Source organism: Ursus maritimus, unplaced genomic scaffold, assembly GCF_017311325.1.
Source record: "Ursus maritimus isolate PB19 unplaced genomic scaffold, ASM1731132v1 scaffold_11, whole genome shotgun sequence".
NCBI lineage: Eukaryota > Metazoa > Chordata > Mammalia > Carnivora > Ursidae > Ursus > Ursus maritimus.
In genome coordinates this window covers 57,622,748-57,650,259 of record NW_024423453.1, presented here as the reverse complement: position 1 = coordinate 57,650,259, position 27,512 = coordinate 57,622,748, and the positions used below count along the sequence as shown (strand labels likewise).

The 27,512-nt window shown below is 36.4% G+C and overlaps 1 pseudogene; it reads left to right on the top strand.

Moving 5' to 3' along the window:
• Positions 1 to 244: 244 nt before the first annotated feature.
• Positions 245 to 6,098, top strand: LOC103658165 (annotated as a pseudogene).
• The last annotated feature ends 21,414 nt before the right edge of the window (positions 6,099 to 27,512 follow it).

The following is a 27,512-nucleotide window of genomic DNA, read 5'->3' as shown; positions in this document are numbered from 1 at the left end:
AAAGCCAAAAACTTCCCACTAGCAGTTTTCACGTGTAAGTGCTTCTCAAAGTCTTGTCATGTTTGGTTGATTTCTAGTGCACTGATTTTTTTTTTAAATAATTTTGTCAAGTTTTATACTTGTCTTGAGGGATTTGCTCCACTTCCTCACACCTCCACTATTTTAAATCAAAGAATTTTTGTTTATTAACAGATACCATTAAGAGAATAAAGAGATTTATTTTAAGGAATTGGCTCACTTGATTATGGAGTTTGACAATGCAGGGAGAGTGGACAGGCTGGAGACCCAGGAAGAGTCAGTTTTGCAGAATTCCTTCTCTTTTGGGGGAAGGTCAGTCTTTGTTCTATAAAGGCCTTCAACTCATTGGATGAGGCCAACCCACATTATGAAGGGAATCTACTTTCCTCAAAATCCTACTTAACCTGTTTAAATGTTAATCTTACCTAAAAAAAAAAAAAAAAAAAAAAAAAAAAAAAACCCTTACAGAAACATCTAAAATAGTGTTTTTCCAAATATCTGGACAGTATGGCCTAGCCAAATTGACACACAAAAGTAACCGTCACAGTAAGAGACATGTAAGTGACATAATTGAAAATTTGGTAACAAGTAGGTCTGAGGAAGAAATATTTTCATAGAAGGTATTTACATCCATATGAATACCCTACAACTGGCAACCCTGATGAGGTAACACTTGATAATCATGTAGACAACATGAGCCCCTATGATGGCAGCATAGGCAAACAGCAGTCAACAGTGGCAAGTTTATTAAATGGAAGTTCTTCCTAACAGAAGGAGAAGCAGTTTATCCTCAGTGGAATAAACATTTTCTGTAGTTTTAGGGGGTTTCCAGATTGCTGTGGAGAACGACCTGCTTTAATGCCTCTGGCTGATATCATTGGTGGCTGGCCCATCAGCACTTGCAAAGGTTGTATAAACCTCTTCTTCCCTATATTAAAGTTCTTATACCTATAATAAATATCTCTGCCTGTGATTTTTTTTTTCTCCTATGTGTCTTTTTCCTGTACTTTTCCTAAACTTACTGAACTGGAGGCATGTCTGCCAAATAAGGAGAATGTGAAAGTAGGATGGTGTATCTGGTCCTCTCTGTAAGCCCATCAGTATCTACAGTCCTCTAAAGATTTTTGGTCAAGATCTTGAATGCTTTCTAAATAGTACTCTCTAGTAATTTCCTTGAAAATTTTAGGCTTTTCTCTTGGTTACAGAGAATTTAGGAAAAAAAAATATTTTTTTTAAAAGCTTCAGTGGGGCTACCTTGAACTGTATGACTTCTTTCGCAATCTTTGTCTTTTTCATACACAAATATTTGTTTCTGCCATACAGCTAGACAGCGGTTTTCGACTAGGGGTAATTTTGTCTTCCAGAGGAACATTTAGCCATGTCTGGAGATGGTGTTGATTGTCAAAATTAAGGGTAAGAGGGTTGTGCTACTGGCTTATAGTGGGTGGAGGACGGAGATGCTGCTGAACCGCATACTGTACAAAGGACAGTCTCCACAACACAGAATTATCCCTTACAAAATGTCAATCGTACTTAGGTTGAGAAATAATGACCTAGATTCTTACAAGGGTGATATAATTCCTCCTAATTTAGGGATAATTAAACCAAGGCTCAGTGATGTTAACTCGTGATCTACAGTTACACAACTACTAAGTAAAATCATCAGACTTTTGTTCTTTTCACTACATAGATTACTTCTAAACTTACTATTAAGGGTGGTTGTTTTTACCAGCTGCTAAAGTGAGAAAATTTTAGAAATGCCAGACTTCACACTGTATTTAAAGTGCAAAGGATAAGAGACAACTTGTGCAGCAACCTTTGAAAAGTACATGTAGCCTTGCCCATAGAAAATGCTTTTTTGCCAGTGATATAGATTAATTTTCATTTTCAGACCTATTTTTCTGAACAAAATGATCTGGTATTCAGAGCAGAAATGTTCGGCATAAGTAAATAAATGTATTTCACAACACAAACTTATCTTTGGAAACTAAATGTTATATCACACCTATGTGTCCTACAAATTAATGATAGTCGCTTTGTGATAATCAGTCTAAATAGTAACAGATCTATACATGTTTTCTAGCTACTCCATCTATCTTCCCGTGATGGGCTGAATTGTGTCACCCCAAATTTCATACGTTGAAGTCCTTAACCCCTAGTACCTCAGAATGTGACTGTATTTGGAGATAGGCCATTAAAGAAATAATTAAGTCATATTGAGGTCATGAGGATGGGCCCTAATCCAATATGCCTGGTGTCATTTTAAGAGGGGATTAGGACACAGAGACACAGAGGAAAGACCATGTGAGGACACAGAGAGAAGATGGCCATCTCTAAAAGGAAAGAAGAGGAAAGCAACACTGCTGACGCCTTGATTTAGGACTTTAGCCTTCAGAACTGTGAGAAATAAATTCCTGTTATTTAAATCACTCATTCTGTGATGTTTATTATGGAAAACCTAATTCACTCCCCAAAAACATATTACAGATCTATGTATACAATGCAGATGCAATACATGAGTATTGACATATTCCTAAATACCCCTATATACACTTTCCTTCACTGTCATAATCATTGCCTCCTCTTCACAAAACCCCAACATGTTGCCTGTTGCCAACTAACATCTGAAAGAAGTGAGTGGAAAATGGAAAAGTTAGTAATTATCCTTTGGCTTAATACAGCAGATTTTTCAGACATGTTTCTGTGCTAGTTGATCCGTAGATCAAAGACAAACAGATGTTTAAATGGGGGTGGAGAGAATAATTTTTCCTAAGAATTAGCAATAATCAGTATAGAAACTCAAAGAAAAACGACTCTGTGGCTCAAGACAGGCTCTGGAATTAATACTCCACCCCTAAGTGGCAAAGGATTGCTAGTACTTGTTGTTCTGCCCAAAATATCTTTTCTTTATTAGTATCTTTGTCTTTTAAGACTTACTAAAGAGTGGAATGGACTTTTGACCTATTACAGACAAAGGTTATCTTCTGGGCTATTAGAAAGAAAGGGTATCTTCTTGGTTTACAAAAGTGTTTTCGTGAAAATGTTAATTCCAATATGATTTTTTTTCTAAAATTGAACGTATAAGACAGCATTTTATGCCTAACGCATTTACTAAATCTAGTATTTTTCTAAAACAAATTAAAAAGTTTAGACAAAGTAATTTCTAGTCACATGGAGTGTTTAATTTTTTTTGTTTTGTTTTCTTTCTTTTTTTTTTTAGAAAGACAGAAAGCACCAAAGTGGGGGGCAGAGGGACAGAGAGAATCTTAAGCGAGCTCCTGGCTCAGTGTGAAGCCCAGTGCAGGGCTCGATCTCATGACCCCGAGATCATAACCTGAGCTGACACCAAGAATGCTCCCTTGGGGGCCTGGGTGGCTCCATCGAATAAGTGTCTGACTTCGGCTCAGGTCATGATCTCAGGGTCCTCAGATCCAGCCCCATAATAGTCTCCCTGCTCAGTGGGGAGTCTGTTTTTCCCTCTTCCTATGCCCCTCCCCCTGCTCAAGCACTCTCTCTCAAACAAATAAATAAGATCTTAAAAAGATTTAAAAAAAAAAAAAAAGTCACACACTTAACCAACTGTGCCACCCAGGCATCCCTAATATGTTATTTTAACTCAGAATATACCAACTGATAACTTTAGAATGACTATTAAATATCTGTCAAATGAATTTTCTTGATATATTTTAGGTTAGAGTATGTACTTTCTACACAAATAGAATAGCTTCCTGAGTTTGAGTAATACACCAGCTCATGATTGTAAAATGAGGCAAACTATTGCTAAACCAAAATTTGAAATGTGTCAAATGTACTTCAGAATAGTATGACAAACCATTATTTAATCTAGGCTGCACTAAAATCTGGAATAAGAAAAAAACTAATACTATACAAAATTCACAGTATATATAAAAACCGTTTAATTTTATTCAGAGGCTTATTTATGTCCAAAAGTCTTTATGCGACCACCCCCCCAAAAAAACTGCCTATGTTTCTACAAATAGTTGTTATTTTAACAAATATATTTTAAACTCTCATTCAATATATATTCAGCATCTGCCAACAATTTCTCCTCCCTCTAAGAAGGTAATTCCATGGGACTTAGATGATATTAACATTCAACACTCTTCTGCATTCTTTTCAGTTTTTTCTTCTCTTAAGATAACAATATTCAGGCCTCTCCAATGCAAACACTTGACCTGGTCCAAGTTAGATATAAAACGTATCCCTTGCACATAACAACCATACCCACCTCAATTTTCACCATCTCAGTCACTGTTTGCCGGTTATATTTTCTACTTCTGTAACTTCTCTATCACTTCTGAAATTTCTTCTCATTTTTTCAACTGATGCCACAAGACACTTAAGGCCAAGTTTTCTCTCATAGGTCAAACACAATCTAACACTAAACTTGATACATTCGTGGTATCAGAAATAATTGTGAACTCAAATCATTCATGGCATTAAGAGAATAAAGGTGGCATAAATTCTTCATTACAAGTATTAACTGAAAACTATAAAAATACAACCATGCCAAATGCCAGAATTATAACATTTATAGTATAAATATTTCAGAATTTCCCTAATAATTTGACTACATGATACTTGGTACCTAAAAATCATTTAAAGCTTATTAAAAATAAATGAATAAGGCTACTGGTTTCAGCTTACACAGTACTAAGTAGGAATGAGCACTGTTTCCACCTTTACAAGAAGGAAAAAGCTAGAGATACACAAATTAATGATTTTCATTCAACCAATCAGGGAACTGAGGTCACAGGGAAAATAATAAGGAATCCAAAATGTACAGCCATTGTCAGTGATTTCCAAGTATTAAGTCTGTTTGCATAAGAAAGAATGAACCTGAGAATGAACCCTTCTTCAGAGCCACTCTAGAGAAGAAACCTAAGCTGGAGGCATTCCTTGCCCAAAACTCCATGACTGGCGAGTACAGTAATGTGGCCTCCTACACGTATTACCAACAGCCACATGAACACCCTCCACCAAGGGTCACAGGCCAACCTGCCACAACTACCTGGCCTTCCTCCATGCCATCTATCACCAAGAACAGTCACTAAAACCGTCACCAAGAACATCTTTGAGATCTGCACGATCCAGAAAGGCTGGAACTGCCTCAGCATGGGGCTAGCCTTTCCTGAGGGGCTGCCGCTATCCAAGCACATCTCTTTCCAATTTCAGGAGGAACGGATCTATCACATTAACCCCTACAGGGTCAAGGAGTTGGTCCAGAATCTCATGGTGCCAACGTTTGCCACTAGGATCTTTGGCCCCATTTGGAAGCAAGAAAACATTGCTCTTACCTTCAAGGAACTTTTGGGCACTGAGGGCCACAGGGGGCTCCTTTGATGCATTTGTTATCATCCTAGACATGATGCAGAACCACCTCCTACAGATGCTGCATCTGGTGGTCACGTAGAAGCCTGCCTCCCTTAACTCAGAGAACATCCGCAATAAGAAAGTCAAGATGTCAAAATGTATCTCAGAAGTACTGGAGAACAATGTGCTCCCGGACCGGTGTGGGGGGGACCCCAAGGGAGAAAATGAGGCCACCAAAGTGCACTTGGACGACCCCACAGTGTCCTGTGGGTTCACCATTGCCACCTTCACAGTGTAGAGAACAAAGAGGTAGGATGGGTGCCCTTCTTCCCACTCTGTGGCAGAGTCCCGAAAGATCGTAAGGCTGAAGTGCGGCTGCAGTTCCGCAAGGTAGCTGCAACAGCTTCTAGCAGCAGTGCAAGCCCAAGTTGCTGGCGAAGTGCTTGCAGTCCAAAGAAGCCACACATACCAAAACAATGTCCAAAAAGCCCAGCATGTTCTTCAATCCCGAGGAGCAGACACTGGACCTGGCTTATGGTAGTTGATACAGGCACGGGAAGCGCCCAGACGCCCGTGAGCCCTCACCCTGGACGACTTCTGTGGCACGCAGATGCACTTTACGTTCAGTGACTTGCTCTGGGAAGCGCGGCGGGTCTTCACACCACTGCTGCACAAGATCGCGCAAGAAGCCCCAGCCCATCACCTACCTTTACGGCAGCCGAGGCCCTGCAAAGGCCGGTGGCTGAGCTGAGGGGAGCAGTGAGCTTCCTGTACCCAGACACCTTCAAGTAAGTTAACTTTCACAGGTTCCCCTGCCCCTTCCTTGGCTCTGTGTCCTTCCCAGCTTCTCACTTCCCAACTCCACTTGGAGAGGAGTTAAGGACCATAGTCCTCAGCCTGACATTCCTGGCCCCTAGCAAACCCTGTCCGCCCCTTGCAGCTGCTGCCTGAGTCCAGTTACATTCCTCCAGCACTGAACACTAAGACTTGTACCGTGACTGTCCCCTGCCGCCTCAGGTTTTGTCCACGGAACTGAGTCCCAATGGAAGGAAAGAGAAGAGTAGCCCTTCCATCCATCCCAGGTTTCTCGGCCTAGAACAGGATGATAGAGGCGACAGGGAGGCAGTGGGTGGGCCTCAGTGGGGCAGTGTCTAGCTCACATCTTTGTTGGCTGTGAGTAAGCTCCGCAGAAGTCGCGGGGAAGAGATGAGAGCATCCACGTGGAGGTGCTTATCAAAGGCTGTGAGAGGGTGCCCGCAGCCAAAGCAGCCGCGGGGACATTCCACATTCCTGATCACTAGCTGGAAAGAGATCTTCGTGCCGCCCAGCAATCCCTATGTCTTGGGCCGCCTGGATATCTCTCTGCACCACCAGCTGCCTCCCATCACTCCAGCTCTCCACTCTGTGGCCATCCCCACCCTGCCCATATATAGGTGCCCCCCCCCTTGCTACTGGAAAAGCAGAAGCAGTAGATGGGATGCCCCACCTCAATCCATTGCCATTAAATCCACAAACAGGAAAAAAAAAAAAAAAAAAAAGCAAGACCATTTTTTTTCTTAAAAGAAACATAGTTTCAAACAAGACTTACATGACCTCAAGATGTAACTTATAGATGGGAATCTGTAGGTTTGCAACCAGAGCTTCCCAAGTGTAATCTGAAACTGCCCTTTGTATTAAGAGGGCAGGGAGAGACCTGGTGGGCAGTTTTTTTGTTTTTGTTTTTGTTTTGTTTTTGTTTTTGTTTTTATTACGATATGTTAGTCACCATACAGTACATCATTAGTCCATGATTCATTGTTTGCATATAACACTCAGTGCTCCATGCAATACTGCAATATGTGCCCTCTTTAATACCCTTAACTGGGCTAGCCCATCCCCCCACCCCCTCCCCTCTAAAACCCTCAGTTTTTTCCCCCAAGTCCATAGTCAGTTTTAATAAGCAAAGGGAAGTTACATAGGAGGCTTGCCTTGAGTGGAGAAAGTGGATCTTTGCACCCATCCATCACATGGATTTTAATGAATCATCGAACTTTACATCAGAAACCGGGGATGTACTGTATGGTGACTAACATAATATAATAAAAAAACATTAAAAAAATAAAATAAAATAAAATCTTTAAACAAACAAACCAATCCCCCAAATTAGTGGTCAAAAATAGAACACAATCTTCAATAAATAAAATATAGTTGACAAGAATATGAAAAAATGTCCAGTATCAATCATTAAGGAAATGAGAGTTAAAAGCACAAAATACTACCATACATCTATTAGAATAGCTAAAAATAAAGATAAAAGCAATGCAAATGGAGAAAAAAGTCTGAGAATACCAAATACCGCAGAGGATGCAGGGCAACTGGAACTCTCATTCACTGCTGCTTAGAATGCAAAATGTTATGGTCACTTTGAAAAACAGTTGAGCAGTTTTTTAAAAAGTTGAAAAGACATTTACCATTTGAACCAATTATATCACTTCTATATATTTACCCAAGCAAATTGAATACTTATGTTCAAACAAAAGCCTGTATATTGAAATTTATAGAAGATTTATTCAAAATTGCCAGAAACTGGAAACAACTCATTTGCCCTTCATCAGGGGAATAGTCTGTGTCTATTCATACAGTATAATACTGCACAGGAATAGAAAGAAGTGAACTATTGTTTCGGGACAAAATACCTATAAGGTTGGGGAAGGAGAAATATGTGACTAAAAAGGGTTTACCCAATGGAATACTTAGGGCAATGGAACTATTCAATGGTACAAATAGCATATGTATTTGCTAAAACCTATGGGATTGTAACTTCAAAGAGTGAACTTTAAAAACAAGCAGACAGCAATAATAACAGTAAAGACATCAACCAGAATATTAGGAAAACCCAAGATGAAATGCAGTCCCCTACAAACTAATTTAACTGTATTATATTTAATTGTTATATACCTCCCTTAAAGACATGAAGAAGAAAGGAGCAGAACTAGGTAACTTTGGAAAACAGGTTTTGATTGGATTATTGTATGGTACTATAATGATGGATACATGTCGTTGTGTATTTGTCCAGACCCATAGAATGTACAGTACAAAGAGTGAACCCTAAGCAAACTAGGGACTTGAATGATTATATGTCAGTGTAGGTTCACCAATTGTAATAAACGTATCACTCTGGTGGGGGATCTTGATAATGAGGGAAATTATGCATGCGTGGGACCAGGAGTATATGAGAAATCACTATAGCTTCTCAATTTTGCTGTGAACCTAAAATTGCTCTAAAAACACAAAGTCTTTAAAAACATAAAAAAGATAAGTGTAAAATCTTAGTGAATGCTTTAAACATTTCTAAATAATATACAGATTATCCTTAAAAATCTTAAGTGACTATTTTACAAGCTTTTCTTATAATCAAGTGATTATATTTGTCTGTGTTTCCTGAGAAAAATTATAGGAGACTCAATTAGTAACAGGGCCATTATTGTATGTGATCCTTTGATTCTCATCTTTAATACTGTAAGGTCCTGATTGTTTTTACAACCTATCACTGATGTTCTCTCCCCAGTTACTTTCAGACTCCTGGTCATGAGAAACATATGTGTTCCATGTTCCCCCCAACATGACTTGATGCTCTCACTGACACTTATCTTTTGTCTTCCCAAGAGATAACCCCCATGCCTATATGACCTAGAGCATGCAAAAGACCCAGCAATTAGAGCCATACATTTAGATCTAGCATAGAAGGTTTAAATATGAATATTTATTTATATATTAAAATATTTATCTACATTTTATTCATTTAATCATTATTAGATGAGATTAGATAGATTGATTTTTGCTGCTGTTTCTCAAACTTTAATGTTAAACAGAATAACATGGAAAGCTCACTAAAACAATTTTCTAGGCCCCATTCCCAGAAATTCTAATTCAGTCTTTTGGGATGTGGCCCATGAATTTGCATTTCTAACAAGCTCATGGGTTATGCCAATACTGCTGGCCCAAATACCAAAATTTGAGAACTGTTAATCCAAAACATCTCATATACCTTCCTTTGATTACACTCTTTTATATAATCTGGCAGAAGAGATTTCTACAAATCCTATTTCTTAATCTTAGAAGTGGTCTGTACACAGGAATAGGCTATATAGGTCTACTTCTAGACCAGTTGTGGCTAAAACTTATTTATTTCAGAATGTAAAAAGATCATCATAATCCTAAAATTAATTTCAAACATTTACAAATGTTTCTATGTAAGCAGTATAAATAAGATACCTACATGGTATATAATTATACATACAGAGCCTCATTTTTATTAATATGTCATTGCCATTTTGAAGCAAAGCTTCCATGAACAGCATTTATTACTTCAGAAGGAAAAGGTAAATTCAAAAACAATATAATTGAGAAGGAGAAGTAAAGGTGGTGTTCAAATTGAAAATCCAGTGACATACAGAAAGTGAAATGCCAAATATATATATCAACTTCTATTTATGAATAAGCTGTGCATATAGAATACAAATTACTTTATGTTACATTACTATCAACAATATTATCATGTTTTCTGCACATACTTGAAAAGTTGCATGGAAACAGATATCCTGCTGTTACTACAGTGCTTATTAGAACAATTTGTAATCTAGGTTGTGAAAAAAAATTCCTTTGAGATACATGTAAACAAATGGGGATTTTCCTTTCTTGATCATGAAGGCATAGAGTCACTTGAGAAAATATTTGAAGCAGTCTGGCCATCCATGTGGATCATCAGTGTAGTCCATTGTTATTTTGTAATTTTTTTTTAATTTTTATTTATTTGAGAGAGAGAGAGAAATAGAGCATGACCAGGGAGGCCCAGGAGAGGAAGAAGCAGGCTGCCTGCGAAGCAGGGAGCCCTACATAGGGCTGGATCCCAAGATCGAGGGGATCATGGCCTGAGCCTAAGGCAGATGCTTAACCCACTGAGGCACCCAGGTGCCCCTATTTTGTAATATTTTTTACTATCTGCAAGCTGGTACTCTTTCCCTGAATCTGACAAGCAAAGGGCAGGTTAATGTTCTGGAGTGTGTTCACAAACAAAGGGCAAATTAATTGTTCTGGAGTAAACACAGATTTAATGCATCATGATGTCATTTTTGTGTGCATTAATAGCTCAACTTCACATTAGAATTTATCACACACCATAGACTATTTTGTATTCAACAGTGCACAAAAACTGATTTCACCCACAGGCTTGATTTCTCTCTTTAAAGTAGTCGTCCAAAAAGAGGAACTATGGTCCTCAGATACAGAATATGTGTGTCAAAATGCTAAGAAGAAAATGAGCAAGAGGTTCACTCTTTGTAGCTAACCATAATCTAAACTATATCAGTAATCTTTATCTTGAAGCAAACATTTTCTTCTAACTGCTAATACAAAGTCTTATAGAGTAACCATTCTGTTGAACAGGTTTGGAGACTGTGTCCTTACAAAAATTAAACCCATTCATTTTTTTACTCTATTAAACAATAAATAACCATCTGCTCTTTCTAAAGCACTGTCATTGGCATAGCTTAGACAAGGTTAAGGTGAATTGAAAATTTGGAAATTACCTCCAAAATAATAAGGATCATATTGTAGATTTACAAAGGATATAAAAAGATAATTTATAAAAACTCAATAATAAATACATTTAAAAGAGTCAACTTTATTTGAATATTTTACACTTGAGTATATAGGGAGTATAACTTAACCAGTCTAGAGGTGGGCAACTGGTCAATACTGGTTTTCAAAATGAAGTGGTGATTTCTGTCCTAGGTCTTCAAGAACAAGAATGAGTAGACAGAAATTACAGAAGTCGGGGTGCACAGTGTGAAAGTTCTAAACAATGTGAATAGCGTTATAAAAGAAATTATACGATGTATGCCATTTGCTATGTTTTAGGTATATAATAAAGTGATGGAATCGAATTTCTGGTGAGAACTGGGTTGAGTGTCAGAATGTGAAAAATAAAAATTAGGAATGTCAAATAAGTAACTATAACAACTCAGGTTCAATTCCATGCCCCATTACTACAAGATCAGTGAGCTTAGAAAAATAACAACACTTCAGATTTTCCATATGTTAAATGTGATGATAAAAATACCTATTTAATAGGGTTAGTGTGTAAGTTCTGTTACCATTGCTGGCATGCAGTGCTATAGGTATATATCATTACTATCATGATATTGAATGTCAATTTTAAGCTAAAAGAAAAAGTGATCCAATGAAGGGGTATGTAAGAAATCTTATTATTTCAAATGGGTTCTAGCTCACAGTTAAGTTTCCAAACTATTAACAACCAATTTTCTAAAATACGTACATATTCACAGCAAAAGGAAATACAATGGATGGATGTTAATGTAATATTTTTCATAGTGATTAGTTATCAGTGAAATAACACCTCTTAATCTCAGTATATTGCCTACTGAATTTTTCAGTTTGGCATGAGAGTCTAAATACTGTATCTGAGGGAAATGGTTTTCTTTGTTCAAATGAACAGAAGCGTGAATTTAAAGGCTAATGTAAAATGCTGTGCAAATGATAAAGGCTCAGTATGTTTTTATTGAACAGATAAATGGGAAACTGGGAAGACTATATCAAGTTTTTTAGACATAGTAGTACAAAGAATGATGAGTTGATTCAAAAACACAAATCTTCATCTTTCTCTTTCTCTTATTTGCTCTCTTGCCTTTCTTTCCTGAGAAATTCAGGCATAAAACTATTAGGTGCAGCAAAGCACGAAAGGTAGCCACTGTGGAGTTTGGAGAAGGAGGTGGAGGGGAGCTCAAAGTGCAATGTCAGAGTTTAGATGAGCCGAGACAAGTTTTCAGGAGAGCAGCAGAAGCTAGGCTTGGAAAGTTACAACAAAAGCAAGGGAGAGAAGAGCATACATAGGCAGAGGAGTAGACTGGCATAGGATGTCAGAGTCTGATCAGTGTAGGTCATGACGTTTAGAGTGAGTGCCAGAAAGGGGAAGCAGGGAAACTATGCAATAGGCTAAATCAGTAAGGGATACTCAATAAGAGAGTAAATAGAGTGAGAAGGGCTTGCTCATAGGAGACAAACAGAGCCGATTGCAATGAGGAAAGTAACTGTGAATGGGAGCTACCAGGGCATAATCATGGTGAGAGGGTCATGCATGCATGGCGGCATCTTTGGGGTATCAGAAACCAAATCTCAAAGAGAGGCACTCTTTGTGGGATGACAGAGCTCAAGTGGGGTGAGGAGGACATCCTGACTTGGAGAGCTGAAACCCACATGCAGTGATGAAAACTGCATTTGGGGGAAGAAACTCAAGAAGAGGAAAAACTAGAATGAGCCTTGTAGTTTGAATCTAAATGGAGTATTTCAGTGTGAAGTCATGGCTTTTTATTAAAAGATATAAAAATAGATGTAGAAATAAATTATAGATATTAACATGAATGCGTTATATGTGCATGGATGCATACATGTAGAGCCTAATTATGTCCCCTGAGGTGGCTTGGGGCATGGAATAAAAATCAGCACATCTAGTACTTGTACCTTGGTTTCTACTTAACATTTTTGCCCCAAAACAAAAACAAACAGAGCTACTTGGAGAAATTGCTGATTCATGGGCTGGGGCAAAGAAAATAAAAAAAGAGCAGAGAATATCTTCCGCCAGAAAGAATGGCATTGCTTAATAAAAAAGAAGAATGTTACAAACGGACACAAAATAGTAGAATTTCCCTTCCCAAATCTGGAGCAGTTTGATCATCAAAATAAATTAAGATAGAAATAAAAAATATCCCACTAAATAAATTAGGAAATCACAACCACATATAAATAAAATAAATTGTTGAATAAACTGAGATTTTAATGAAGTACGAAGAATTACATAATTACAATGCATCTCCCAGAAAAATGCCTATTAATTGTGATGGGGAGGCATACTGTATACCGGAGAAGTCTGGCAGACAGTAAGTACCTTCATAATGTTAGCAACAGGAAGTTCATGAGTAACAGGGCAAATTGACATACTGCACCAACCCATAGGATGCAGTGAGGATACAGCAACATTTGGAATGCTGTTCCTTTGATATTCCTGTATGAAATACATAACTTGAATCTAGTCCTGATGAAACATCAGGCAAATGTGATTTGAGGGACATTTTACAAAATAGCCTGTAATCTTCAAAATATCGAGGTCATAAAATCAAGATAAAACCTGAGGAACTCATCCAGACTGAATAAAACTGAAGAGACGAGCCAGCAATGTACAGTATAATCCTCAGCTGGTACCTTTTGCTCTAAAAGGCATTACTGAGACATGAGTTCATTCTAAGATCAGATGGTATTTATGCTAATTAGCTGATTTGACAGTATACCTTAGTTATATAGGAGAGTGTCCCTGGTCGTGAGAAATACAAACTGAAGTAAGGAGAAAGATTAGACATCAAATCAGCAAATACTTTCAAGTGGTTCAAAAGAAACTTATTTTTACTGTTGTTTCAATTTTTCTGTAAGTTTGAAATCGTTTAAAAGTAAATGGACAGCAAAGTTTACTTCTTAAGTAAAACTATTATTTCTACAATTGAGTTTGTAGAAATTCAAATGGAAGGATAAATACAAAAATACAAGTTCATTTATACCTATTATACATATTTTTTCAATCTCAATCTTGAAGATGCCAACCAACATAAAATAGTTGAGTAGTTGATAAATAAAAGCAAAGCCTTTTCTTTGCTCTGATTTTCCTAAATGGACTTCATATTCAAGTCAGTTTTTTTTTAATTAAAGTATTTCATTTATAACTGGAATTTCTTTTGTAAAAATGACTTACATGTGTATCTTTCCTCATTCAATTTCCCAGAGGCAACAACTTTCTAACGAGCACCTATGTAAATAAACAAAAACACACACACAAATATATGTGTGCATTATATGCACGTGTATCTCACTCATACATCCATACACACAAATATATGTATAATATATAATAAAATAAATATATACAAATATGTAAAAAGTATATGTGTACATGCCTTTTTATGCATACATACATATATATTTTCCCAAAAAGGATTATATAACATATTTTTCTGAAATTTGCTCTTTTTACTTCCGTGAAACCACACACATATTCCCCACAGTATTTTCTCCCAGATGTTTAATACTTTGTTATACGTATGTAATCAGTACAGTTGAAATTATTATTGGATTTGTTACAAATTTTGATGTAACAGATATGTTGCAATTAATATCTGTGTGTGTATGTGTGTGTACATATATATATAAATACATATGTATATACATATAGTTATTGCCAAACCGATAATCATGAAGTTTGTACTTGTAAAATTCATGCCAACAGTCTAAGGGAAAAATAGTTTTCTCACATTCTCACTATTACTGACTACTATTAATATTTTAAGTATTTGCCAAACTAATATTTAAGAAATATTATCCATTATAGTAGTTTTCATTTCTTATAACCCTGGACGTCAGAAGCTTTCATTTATCAATAGTTTTGGCATTACTTAGGGATCATTTTAACTATTGGTTCTGAGAAATTAAAAATAAATGCTTATTTAGCTATTTAGCATATTTTTTAAGGGCACATACGTATGTCACCTTTTTCAGATGTCATGGCCATTGAGAAATGTTATTATCAACCAAAATGAAATATTAATGAAAGCAGATCAGTGTATTGTCTCCTTGTAAAAACAATCAACCACACCTGACATGTGCATGGAACTCTTCCTTTTAGTCAGTCAACAGTCAACACATATCCACTGAGAACATAACGGAGGTCAGACGCAGCTGGACACTGGGAATTTGACAGTTCACAAAACACAAAAATCTTGCGCTTACAGAGATTATATTCTACTGAAGAAACTGTATATTGATTGTCTCAAAATGTAGTAACAACACATTATAAAGTTTATAAATACAATTTCATAAAAGGGAAACATTTGTTCAGAATTTTGAAGCTTTAAGTCTGTAAGCACCGAAATTCTCTCTGTTGGAGGGTGCTTAGGTGAACACTGCTTAATAAAGAAACTGTCTATTTTATTCCGGTATTTCATGAACACATAGTTTCTTAAAATTTGGTACCATCATTTACTTTATAGCCTAGTATTGCCCAGTTTGAAGCCACTGACTATTTCATTCTTTGTCATTGTATAAACTTCTAACCAGATCTATTATGTGCTGACTTTGATTTTGCAATTCTAGGCAGAAAGTCAAAAGGAAGTTGCACTTCCAGGTGCTAGGAAGATGTCTCTGTTTCCTCCATGTTATCAGGTTTGGAAATACATTAATTACTATATAATATTAAATAGTAATATGTATTAATAGTAAATGTGATTTTTCTACTTTTTTTGAAATAAAATTTTTTCCTGATGCTGATTATACAATTTTGCAATCAAGTATTTCCATTTTAGTGTATTCTCATTTTACAATTTACAGTTTTTCACTACAAACTGATTTTTAAAAATCGCATAAAGTAATTAAATAAAACGCCACTGAGTTTAATAATTTTCTATTTCTTGTTTACTAGAATAACTGCCAAACATTATATTTCCACAATTGTAACTGCTGTAACTAAAATTTATTGTCCAACTGTAATTTTTTAGTAAATTCCATTTAATAACATTTGATCACACCAATATTTTTCCTTCTAACAATAGATTACAAAGGATTAAACAATTTTTTATTTAAAAAATGACTTAAAGTTTAGAGATATTTTCATATTTTTTATTTTCTTAAAGATTTTACTTGTAATTTATTTGACACAGAGAGAGAGCACAAGCAGGTGGAGGGGCAGAGGGAGAAGCAAACTCCCCACTGAGCAGTGAGCCCAATGCAGGGCTTGATTCCAGGACCCCAGGATCATGACCTGAGCCAAAGGCAGAGGCTTAACTGACTGAGCCACCCAGGCACCCCAAAATATTTTCATATTTTTAATAAAACTTAAGAAATTTAAATTTTTTTGAGAAATATAATCACAATAAATGAAGTTTGGGGATTTGAAGTTTGAAGATTACTTAATTACATGGAGAAGGTTGCCCATGTATAAGATTAATAGGATACATAAAATCAAATAATTTTCATATTACATATTTTTTAAATCCATAGTTAATTTTATGATTCCCAAAAAAACATTGTAATTAAATGCATTAAGCTCTAAAGAAAAAATATCAAAGAAAAATGGGGATGCAAGGAATATTCTTCTAAAGATGTTTTTGTACTTTTCAAATTCTTTGGTGTCACCAAAACCAATTGTAACTATTTCTTGAATACTTGTCCTGGGCCACACCCCTTCCATGAGTTTTAGAGATGTTATATAATTTAAATTTAATCACATAACTACTTATAATGTTAAGTTACATAACATTCTATGAATAATCTATTGTTTAAAAACAACGCTATGGGGACATCTGGGTGGCTTAGTTGGTTAAGTGTCTGCCTTGGGCTCAGGTCATGATCCCAGAGTCCTGGGATCGAGTCCCGCATCAGGCTCCTTGCTCAGCTGAGAACCTGCTTCTCACTCTGCCTGCTGCTCCCTCTGCTTGTGCTCTCTCTCTTTCTCTCTCTCTCTCTCTGACAAATAAATAATAAAGTATTTAAAAATAAAACAAAATAAAATAAAAACAACCCTATGAAGTATCATTTCTCTGTAAATAGGAAATTGTAAAGTAAGGATTTTTACTCATAGAATCTTTCTCCTGAGTCCGTCCTAATATCTACTACTTTGTACTGACCCTGTTGCTTATTTATTAGTTTTACAAATGGAAAACTTAGTATTAAAATGATGTTTAGTGATAAAATAGAAGTAACACATTTCAGCTTGAATAGCTAACACAGTTATGCTCGAAACAATGGATCCAGTTCATGACATTGTACCAATAGAAATAATAGAAAATTCAGAGGAGTTTTAGTCTAAAGTTAATTCAGTGAGAAAAAAGCAAAGTCAATAATGCCTGATAAACTGAACAGTTCTAAGAATTCAGTTGCTCAATACATGTTAATTAATTTTTAAAATAGTTTTTTGTAAAATAATTTTTATACAGGCTCTAATATGAGATTTATTCACAGGCACACTGATACATAAAACAGATCATAGTGAAAAGAGAGATCTCTAAATAATTATAAATAAGGCAGTGAATGTTAGCATCATAATGGGGGTACAGGTAGAAATCCACAATGAGTTAAAGAAAAGAGATTACTGAATCTGCAAAGATGAATAAAGGGTGCTTAGAGATCGATAAAATCAGTCAGATATTTGGACATCTGTAAAGAGAACAGAATGCCAGTTACTGAACAGCGAGTATATATATACATATATATGTATATATATATATATATACACATACACATACACACAAAGCTTAATTCCAAAAGAGGGAGCGCTGAAAGATAGTTTGAAAAATAGATATAGACCATACTGTGATGGACCTACAACTGACTAAGCATTTATACTTTATTTATTGGACAATAGGCAGCTTTTGAAGGTACCTGAGAACTATAGTACTATTAGGATTGGATTCAGCTGTGAGTAGCAGACAGTTCTAAAATAAGAGTTCTGAGAGCAAGTAATTCTCTCTCAGTAAAGAATTCTTGAGGTGGTCAATTCAGGGAAGATTTGGTGTTATATGATGTAAAGGACCTAGACCTTTTCTATCTTCTGGCACTGTCATGCTTGGATTTCATTCCCAAGATGATCTCATGATCTTATATGTCTTCTGCCAGTCTGTAGTACAGTCAGAACCAAGTCGGAAGCAGGATATGTCATGTCACTAGATTTATACATACCACTCTCACATTCCATTAGCCAGAATGGAGTCAGTGAGCCACATGTGCATGCAAAGGAGGCTTGGAAATGTATTCATTTTTCTAGGTGGCCCTGTGCCAAGCTAAATATCAAGCAAGGGTTTTATTACTAAGTAGAAAAGGAAGAACACATATTGAGAGCAATTAATGTACTTTCCAACAGTAGATCTCTGATCTGAATTTAAAATTAGTGGGATTATATTTTTTGCTGGATAGGAAAGAATCTACATTTGGGAGAATTGTTTGAGAGACATCACATTTTCAAAATGAGAGAAAATATAAAGCTGGGCTGTAAATGTGATAACACAGAATATTTTGAAAGAGTTAAGGATAGAGGGAAAAAATTTGTAACAGAGTCAACATAGCAGAAATCATCCTTTAAAAAAGAAGTTGAAGGAGAACCAGAATATTGCTGTTTCAAAAGCCAAGAAAACATTTTATAAAAAAGAGTGGTCAGCTGTATCCAGTAAGGCAGCAATTACCACATGCATTTGATTTTTTTAATTAATTGATTTATTTTAGAGAGAGAGAGCACACCAGCAGGAGGTGCAGGGAGAGGGAGAGAAAGAGAGAGAGAGAGAGAGAGAATCTCAGACTCTGCGCTGAGCCCAGAGCCCAACATGGGGCTTGATCTCATGACTCTGAGATCACAAACTAAGCCAAAACTAAGAGTTGGATGCTTAACCAACTGTGCCATCCAGGTGCCCCTAAATGCATGTGGTTTTAGATAAAAAATACTGGAATGGACAGTTAAGAATACTGGTAACATTCAACCCTCATTGTAGAAAATGGCAAGGACATATTTCATTAAATTGTATACTTTAAATGTTTTAGAAAAGGTAGAATATTTTTTTCATTATTCTTATAAAGGAAATAAATATAATATGGTTTTAGCCTCTGAGAATAACATCTATTTAATTCAGCAAGCTCCCCCAGGCGATTTTAATTCCTATCCCTGAGTTCTAATTTGGAGACTGATACTGATGAAATAATAGGGCTCACTTCATTGTTTCCTTTCTGTTAGGGATGACAGCTCTTCACTGCCTATTTTCCAATGTCTGAAAATGCTTGCTTAAGTTGTTTTGTTTTGTTTTGTTTTCTCCATTTCCTTGTGGCCAAATGACAGGTTTTATCACAGTTAATCCTTAATGGGCAGAAGTAAAAGTCATTCTCTCCCTCCCTCTCTCTCAGTCTACCTCTTTTTCTCTCTTGCTTTCTTCCCATTGTCATTTGAGAAGCGAATGACCATTTATGGGGAGAAGAAGGATTTAGTTGATCATAGCACTAAGATGAAAATATATAATGTAATTGGTATAGCGACGCCATAGGAGGATTGGGAGAGGATGAGAGAGTAACAATAATATCTGTAATTGTAATTTCTTCAGCACTCAGTATGTGGGAGGTCAGCTAATACACACCAAACTAGTTTTCAAACAGGGCGTCAAGGAAAACACAGACCTATTTACAAATCACTAGAAAATTCTTAAGTACATAAAAGCATAATTTTAACTCTATTGTAAATATATATGGATTTAAATTAAGTAAAAAAAGGCAGTTTGGTTAAAGCAGGGGTACAAGCAAGTGATTATGATGAATCTTTTCCATTTCCTTCCAGTAATTAGTGTTTAATCCTTCTAATTTCAATGAGTTTCTCAATCCAATTCCACTGGCATCAGCAGCCTCTGTCTCAATCTAAAATACAAAAGGCTATGTTGCAATAAATAGATTTGTGCACATAATGCCAACTTTATTAGCAGTTTGGCTTTCATGGAGTGTGCTATATTAATCACGTTCCACAAGTGTACAAGCTTGTCAGTTGTTTCCCTATGCTGATTGGTAAGCCTTTAGTGCCAAAGTCACTGGCTGAGTAAGCTGAAGGATAAATCCGTGAGGGTTTATTATTATTAAAGGCTCAACGCAGAGAAGCAACAAAGACTGTCAGTAGCAGAGAGTGGTGGATACTCACAAATGTACATGTAATATAATGTTATATAACACATTAAAATTTCATTGATTAGTCCAATATTAATATACAGTGTTGTAGACTCAGGAAAAGAATGGACTTTTTTTAAGAAATAGAGAGTTTTTTTTAACTCAAAAAACTTTTAAGTTTGTGTTGGGACAGTTAAAGCAAACTCATGATTAAAAATCGTTTAAAATGTGAAATCAAACAAGGGTGAGTCAGAGTGAGTCTGCCAACTAGATAATGGATTAGATTAGCTCATTGGATCTTTTAGAAATGTGACAAGAAGGCTTATGCATAGAAGATAAAATGTTAAAATCATTTAATTCACACATTCAGCTGATCCTCTGAAAGATTTGAAGCTGTATATTGATAACCATTTGCACTAATATAAACACAGAAATGTAGAGGCCGCTTTTAGACAACAGGCTTGAGCAATGAAAACTCGATCAAGGTAAAAGGGCCCATAGCCATCACCTGGATGGGCTACTCAGAACCAGGCACAGTTACCAAAAAAGGGAAAATTCCATAGGTAGCCATACCTCTTCACCCCGCCCCCCTTAAAAACAGCCCCTACCTACTGCCTCCTTGGAGACAGTCTCTCCTTTCTGCCCCCAGCTCCCATACTGCGTATTCAATACCCACTGCCTTGTGGCAGACAGTCTCTCCTCTGCTGTCCTGCCAGGTATATTCATAAACTTTTGTCTCCTCTATTCTGCCTTGGGTGAATCCTTTCACCACCTAAGCCACCATCTTCCACCTGATCGTTGCCCCACATTTGGGGGCCCCCATCCAATCAGAAGAGACACCATGAAACAGTGAGATAATGGTACTGTGGTAAGCAGAGTAATGATCCTTCAAGTATATCTACATTCTGGGGCGCCTGGGTGGTGCAGTCGTTGGGCGTCTGCCTTCGGCTCATGCCATGATCCCAGCGTTCTGGGATCGAGTCCCACATCGGGCTCCTTCGCTGGGAGCCTGCTTCTTCCTCTCCCACTCCCCTGCTGTGTTCCCTCTCTCACTGGCTGTCTCTCTGTCACATAAATAAATAAAATCTTAAAAAAAAAAAAGTATATCTACATTGTAATCACTGGAGCCTGTGATTATGTTCCCTTACATGCAAAAGGGAATTTGTGGATATGATTAAGTTAATGACATTTAGATGGGGAAATTATCCTGAGTTACCCTGAAGGTGCAATTAATCACAAGGGCTCTTAAAAGTAGAAGAGGGAGGTAGAAAATCAGAGAAATGGCAGCATGAGAAGTACTCAACTTACTATTCCTGACTTTGAATATGCGGGAATGAGACCATGAGTCTGGGAAAGTAGGCAGCCTTTAGAAGTTGGAAAATGCAAGGAAATTGATTTTTTCCTCAAGTTTCTGGGAAGGAATGCAAATTTCTGCTATCTAGATCTTAGCCCAAGGAAATCTCTGTTGGACTTCTGATGTACAGAACTTAAGATAATAAATTTCTGCTTTTTTAACTTAACCAAGATTATGGTTATGTGTTATAGAAGCAATAGAAAATTTAGCATCACCATAACCAAGGAAGGTAAGACAAATGGTTTATCAGTGCAATTGATACATTACTATAATTCAAGAACTTTAAGTTCCCAGGAAATTTGAGCTTTGCTATTTAAATCCTTTGAAATTTACATAGGAATGGTATTTAGTCAATCCTACTATAGTAACAAATGGCCCCAGTATCTCAGTAGTTTTTGTATGTGTTGTTCACCTTAAATGTAGGCTGTAGGTAAGCTATGGCTCTACACCAGGTAGCAACTCTGGGTCTTCTTATCCATGGGGGCAGGGAAAGTGAAGCTCTATAAATGGGAATGCCTACCCCCATGGCAGGTATGAAGAGCAAGAGAGCTGGCAGAAAATTAAGACATGACTTTTAGCACTTCTGCTCACATGTGGTATTCATAGAATCAACTCAAATTCAATTAACCAATGCATATCACATGTCCTTGCCCAAAATCAGTAAGACAGGGACTTACTTTCTTCGCAGTGGAGATGGGGAAGACACATGACAATAGGCAGGGAAACACATAATGCTAATAGAGGAAGAGTATGTGAAATTGCTAACATAAATGATAAAGTCTACCTTGCACTGCTTTATTGTAGCTTTGTATAGTCTTATAATAAAGATGCTAAATGGAGGCTAAAGAATTTGGATTTTTCAGTTAAAAGAAAATGGCTATATTCTATGATTACAGACACATACACACACACAAGCATGCACGTATGCACACACTTAAATATTAATGCATATACATATTAATATATATGTAAATATGCATATGTTTCTAAATTCATATTTTCCTGTCAAGTGATGGATTGAACATGGTCTTTTGTACCCTTTATTTCCTATAATTCCTGGTTTTTAGATATAGACACTTGACCTGGTACAAGATCAACCATTTGTCAAGAATATTTATAAAGGGTTCTGTGTATACTTGGGGGCACATTACATCCTGTTGTAATATTAGTAGCCATTAAAATTGTCACCTATATTGAACAGTACATCTGAAACTAATGATGTACAAGATGTTAACTAATTGAATTAAAAAAATTAAAATATTTAAAGAATAAAAAATTATTACCTGTATTTATTATTTCATTAAGAGTTTGCAAAGCCTAATTATTATTTTATAGATATTTAGTAGATAATATAATTTCATAAGGAGAAAATTTTTCTCATCAACTAGATAAACAAGAATAGGAGGTTAAATGCTTTATTTTTTCTCTCTGTTTACAAAATTTCAGAGTAATGAGTGTGTTTCCCTAATATCTTCAAAAGGTGATTACTTAACATCTTTCTGATCTCATGGCTTTTAATCCATTTCGTATGTTTTAACCTTTGAGTGTTGGTTATCAGTGCCAAAATTGTGACCTTCACATTCAATAAGAGCTTCTTCTAATGGACTTTGAAATCTGTTTCATATAATTTTAACAATTTTTGATAGCTTATATACATAAAATATATGCATATTTTCAAAATAACAATACCAGTAATATTAAGAAAGTTGGTAACTTAGAGTTATAGGGTTTTTTTTTTTTTCAGATTTTTTAGGCCTTTACAAAGGCATTTCCTTTTATTAACCTAAATTACTGTGTATTGATTTACAAAGTACTCTAGGTATGAGCAAATAACTATTTCAAAGTCACTTGAAATAGTTTCTCTTAGTGTAGTAATGTTCCCCATTATATGAGTTCATTTGTTTCCTTTGCTGTATAAATTCTTTTTATTCTTCTTAAATTATTCTTTCTCTATATATATGTATCTTCAGTAAACTCTGCTTTCATCTCCTGCTGGCACATGTTTGATTTCCATCCTGGGTGAAGCCAAGGACCCTCTTGGCTGGTCCTGCAGGACCTCCCTGTGGGTCCTCAGACTGGCCTACCCTCATGAGCAGTAGGGGTGGGAGGGCAACATAATCACAAGGGTCTTTGTAAGAGGAAGGCAGGAATATTACAAAGAAGGAGATGTCACTAGGGAAGCAGAGTCTACGATGCAATGACAGGCTGAGAAGATGGAAAATGCCAGAAACCAAGGAATGAAGCAGCTTCTAGAAGCTGAAAAAAAGCAAAAAAAACCCACAAAATTTTCCCTAGAGCCGCAGAAGGAACAGAGCCTTGACAAGGCCTTAATGACCTCCAGAATTGTAAGCTAAGAAATTTGTGCTATTTTAAGCCATTATATTTGTGATCATTTTTTAATATAAGCAATCGGAAACTAATGCAGGTACAAATGCAGATACATGTTGCCTAAGATAATTACATAAATATTAACTAAGTCCATTTTTCTTCCAGTTTTCATTGGCCATGCTAAGTGAAAATTTGGAATTCCTGAGCCCTCCTCAGTAGTAAACATTAGGCACTACAGAGTTCTAAGAGGATAGCAAGAGAAATGGCTGAGGTAAGAGTTTGATTTTCATGAAGTCCCTTTATAACGTTCTTTCCCGTAAGTAATAAAGGAGATGCTTTCTGAGGGTTAATAGTAGACTATCAAAGATTAAACAATACAGGGGTGCCTGGGTGGCGCAGTCGTTAAGCGTCTGCCTTCGGCTCAGGGCGTGACCCCAGCGTTCTGGGATCGAGCCCCACATCAGGCTTCCCCGCTGGGAGCCTGCTTCTTCCTCTCCCACTCCCCCTGCTTGTGGTTCCTCTCTCGCTGGCTGTCTCTCTCTGTCAAATAAATAAATAAAATATTTAAAAAAAAAAAAGATTAAACAATACAGTTCTTCTTATTGCTTCAGCTATACTTGATGTGGTAAAAATCTATGTAGGAAGAACAAAAGGTCAAGGAGAAGCGATGTGCCATCAGGGACCCTCTTTTTCATTCTAATGTAGGAGTGCAGCTGAGCACAATTTGCATTTTCATGGAATGGAAATCAGTTGATGATATGGCATTCTCAGCTCAAAAAGAGTTCAGAACCTTAATTGCTCATTTGTCAAAGGTAAGCTGGTTGATGAATCCAGCTGAAATTGAATGCCCAGCCCAGTCTGTGAACTTTTTGGGAATTATGTGAACTAGATCAACTGGACATATTTTTCAAATTGTGAGAAATACATCGTTCTCTTTTATAGATCCTGCCAATAACCAAGAAACTCAGATACTACTCAGGTTATTCAGGTTCTGGAGAAATCATACTCATCAAATAAGAATTCTCTTCAAATTCTATTCAAAGTCAAAAGAAAAACAATCTGACAAAAAAAAAAAAAAAAGCCTTTTCAGGGGTTCTGAAGAGAAATAACATTAAAAGATTTGTGGAGAGTAGGCCCAGGGAGTCCAACTAAGCCTTTATGATCCACCTGGTTGGTTGATATAGAATTATCTGCAACTGGAATACTGCAGGGCAGGGTCTTTGGCATAAGTTGAAACAGGGTACTCAGTGAATGCCTCCCGGTATTTTTCAAAATTGCCTGAGGAAACTGCTATTAATAACCCAAATGAAAAGATAATTGTTAGATTTTTATTGGGTGTCAGTCAAAACAAAATTTTTTAATGGGTTATAGATTTTTACCAGTAGCTCCAAAGCATGATAAGCAAGTGTTAACTAGAATCAACACCTGTGCTCCTCTAGAGTCCACTAATCTTGTCTGGAGAAATTCCATGAATACAAGTGAAGATTCAGAATACAGAATTATCTGTCAATTCAACAACCTACTTGGAATTTTTCTCCTGATCAAGGTATGCATTTCACTACTGAGAAAATAGAGACATGAACAGGGAAACGAACCTACCATATGCCTTATCAACCTCAGAGCCTTGAAACTACAATAGATGTTTGAAACACTTGTTGCCCAAGGGAAAGTTTTCTAGGATTAGGAGGTAGCAAGTGGAGGTGGCCAAAAAATATATAATTCCACCGCCATACATCTTTCCAACCTAACAAAATTTTTATTTGTCTGGGCTGATCCAGAGGCTCCAGGATTAAGTTTGAATTTATATTTATCAAGAAAGCTGAAATCAATGCTCAGGACACAATATTGATTACGTTGAACTCATCAGTTTAAATTCCTAAAGGTACTTTGGGGTGAGTGATACTCTCACTTCCTGAAGCCTCATGAAAGTAGGTTCATTACCAAATATCTGCTTGTTGTTCTATCTATCTATCTATCATCTATCTATCTATCTATCTATCTATCTATCTATCATCTATCTATCTCTTTTCACCAGATCTGTGGGTAAATAGTACATATGCTGAAATAGAAACCCCAGTTGTGGGGTAAATTGCCTCAGCTAAAATAGGTAATAAATGTGAAAAAATTAATAGAACATATATATGGGAAAGATTGTCACAAGTGGATTTAAATCCAAAAAAGAATGCAGTCACATTATTTCCATGTTAGCATTTTAGAGTGAGAGAGTAAACTCATTTCTCTCTTGGATATAGTATTGACAGCCAATGTTGGGAGAAACCCTGGATGGATTTTATCTGGTGGAAGAAGATTGGATTTTCACTGATCTTCACATACTCTTTAAAGGTTCTATCTGGTGAATGCAAGAAAGATATGACACAGCAGCACCCTGACTAGTCAAATTAATGGGATAAAGTGGAGGATGCTACAGAGTAGAACCTCTTCATCCTTAAGGCCAGAAATAAAGAGAAGATGTTGCTAAACAGTTGCCTGGGTATGGTAGAAGGCAGATTGAAACTGCCTGCCCAGTACGTTACAGTTTACTATGATCCTTTAAATAAGTCAAATGTGAATTTGCATAAAATTTATTTAAAGAAAATGGAAAAGGAACTTGGACAGCCTCAGAGATGTTAGATACAGATGTGATTATATAGTCTGACAGTGTAGCTCTCTCCCCTCAGAAGTACACAGAAGACTTTATGGGAAGACTATTTTTTTTTAAGATTTTTTTTTCTTAAGTAATCTCTACACCTAAAAGGGAGCTGGGACTTTCAAGGCCAAGATCAAGAGTCATATGCTCTATTGACTGAGCCAGCCAGACACCCTGAGAAGACTTTTAGCATACTCAGATGAAGCTGTATTCAGAGACAGAGTATACCAAATAGACAGTTTTGTTGGGTACCCAATATTTGGTTGTTCAGATCATTTTCCCAAATTTTACAAATTCATAAATCTACAATGGAGTAAATATGTGATAGCTTGATCACCATTTGCTTCAAATGGGCCCAAATATTTTGGTAGAGATATTAGGAGCTGGTCATGATATACTAAGTGAGGCTGAAAAAAAATATTACTAGAGGCTTTTTGTCACAAAGCCTTTTTAATCCAAACAGGATCATCAGAAAGAACTCTTCCAGAATGGAGAGACAGCACAGTTCTAATTGAATGGGATGATCAATAAAGACTGTATTCATATTTCTCAGGAATTCTGGGAGTTTTTCCTAACCTCTTAGGAAAAACTGTTAGATATTGGGATTACAATGAAATCTGAAATTTACAAAGTTCTGTGGTCAGGATCTTAGAGAGCCAAGTCAAAGGCATATAGCAATGGGATAACTTTGTTAAGATTAAATTATGGTAGGTCATCATTGGATAGTATGGCTTTCATTGTTTTCTAATGATCCAAGCACCACAGATAAGAATGATTTCCATCTTCCCTTTCTTGTTCATTTGAGCCTGTCTATTATGTATATCCTAGACCCTGTGGTGCAACTGGTTAGGAATGAAAGAAAAAGGAACAACACAGTGTTACCCTTATGGGGGATAGAAGGGCAATGCTATATAGTGACACACAGGATCTGGTATCTGTTAAAACCCATACAGTATTATTTGCAAGATAGTTATGTCCACATAAAATATACAGATTTGACTGGAAAAATATCTCTAGCCACCATCCCAGTCATTTCTAATATGGAAAATGTTACTTTGGTTGGGAAATGATGGAATATGTTATTATAACCTTAATTTACACACAGAATGA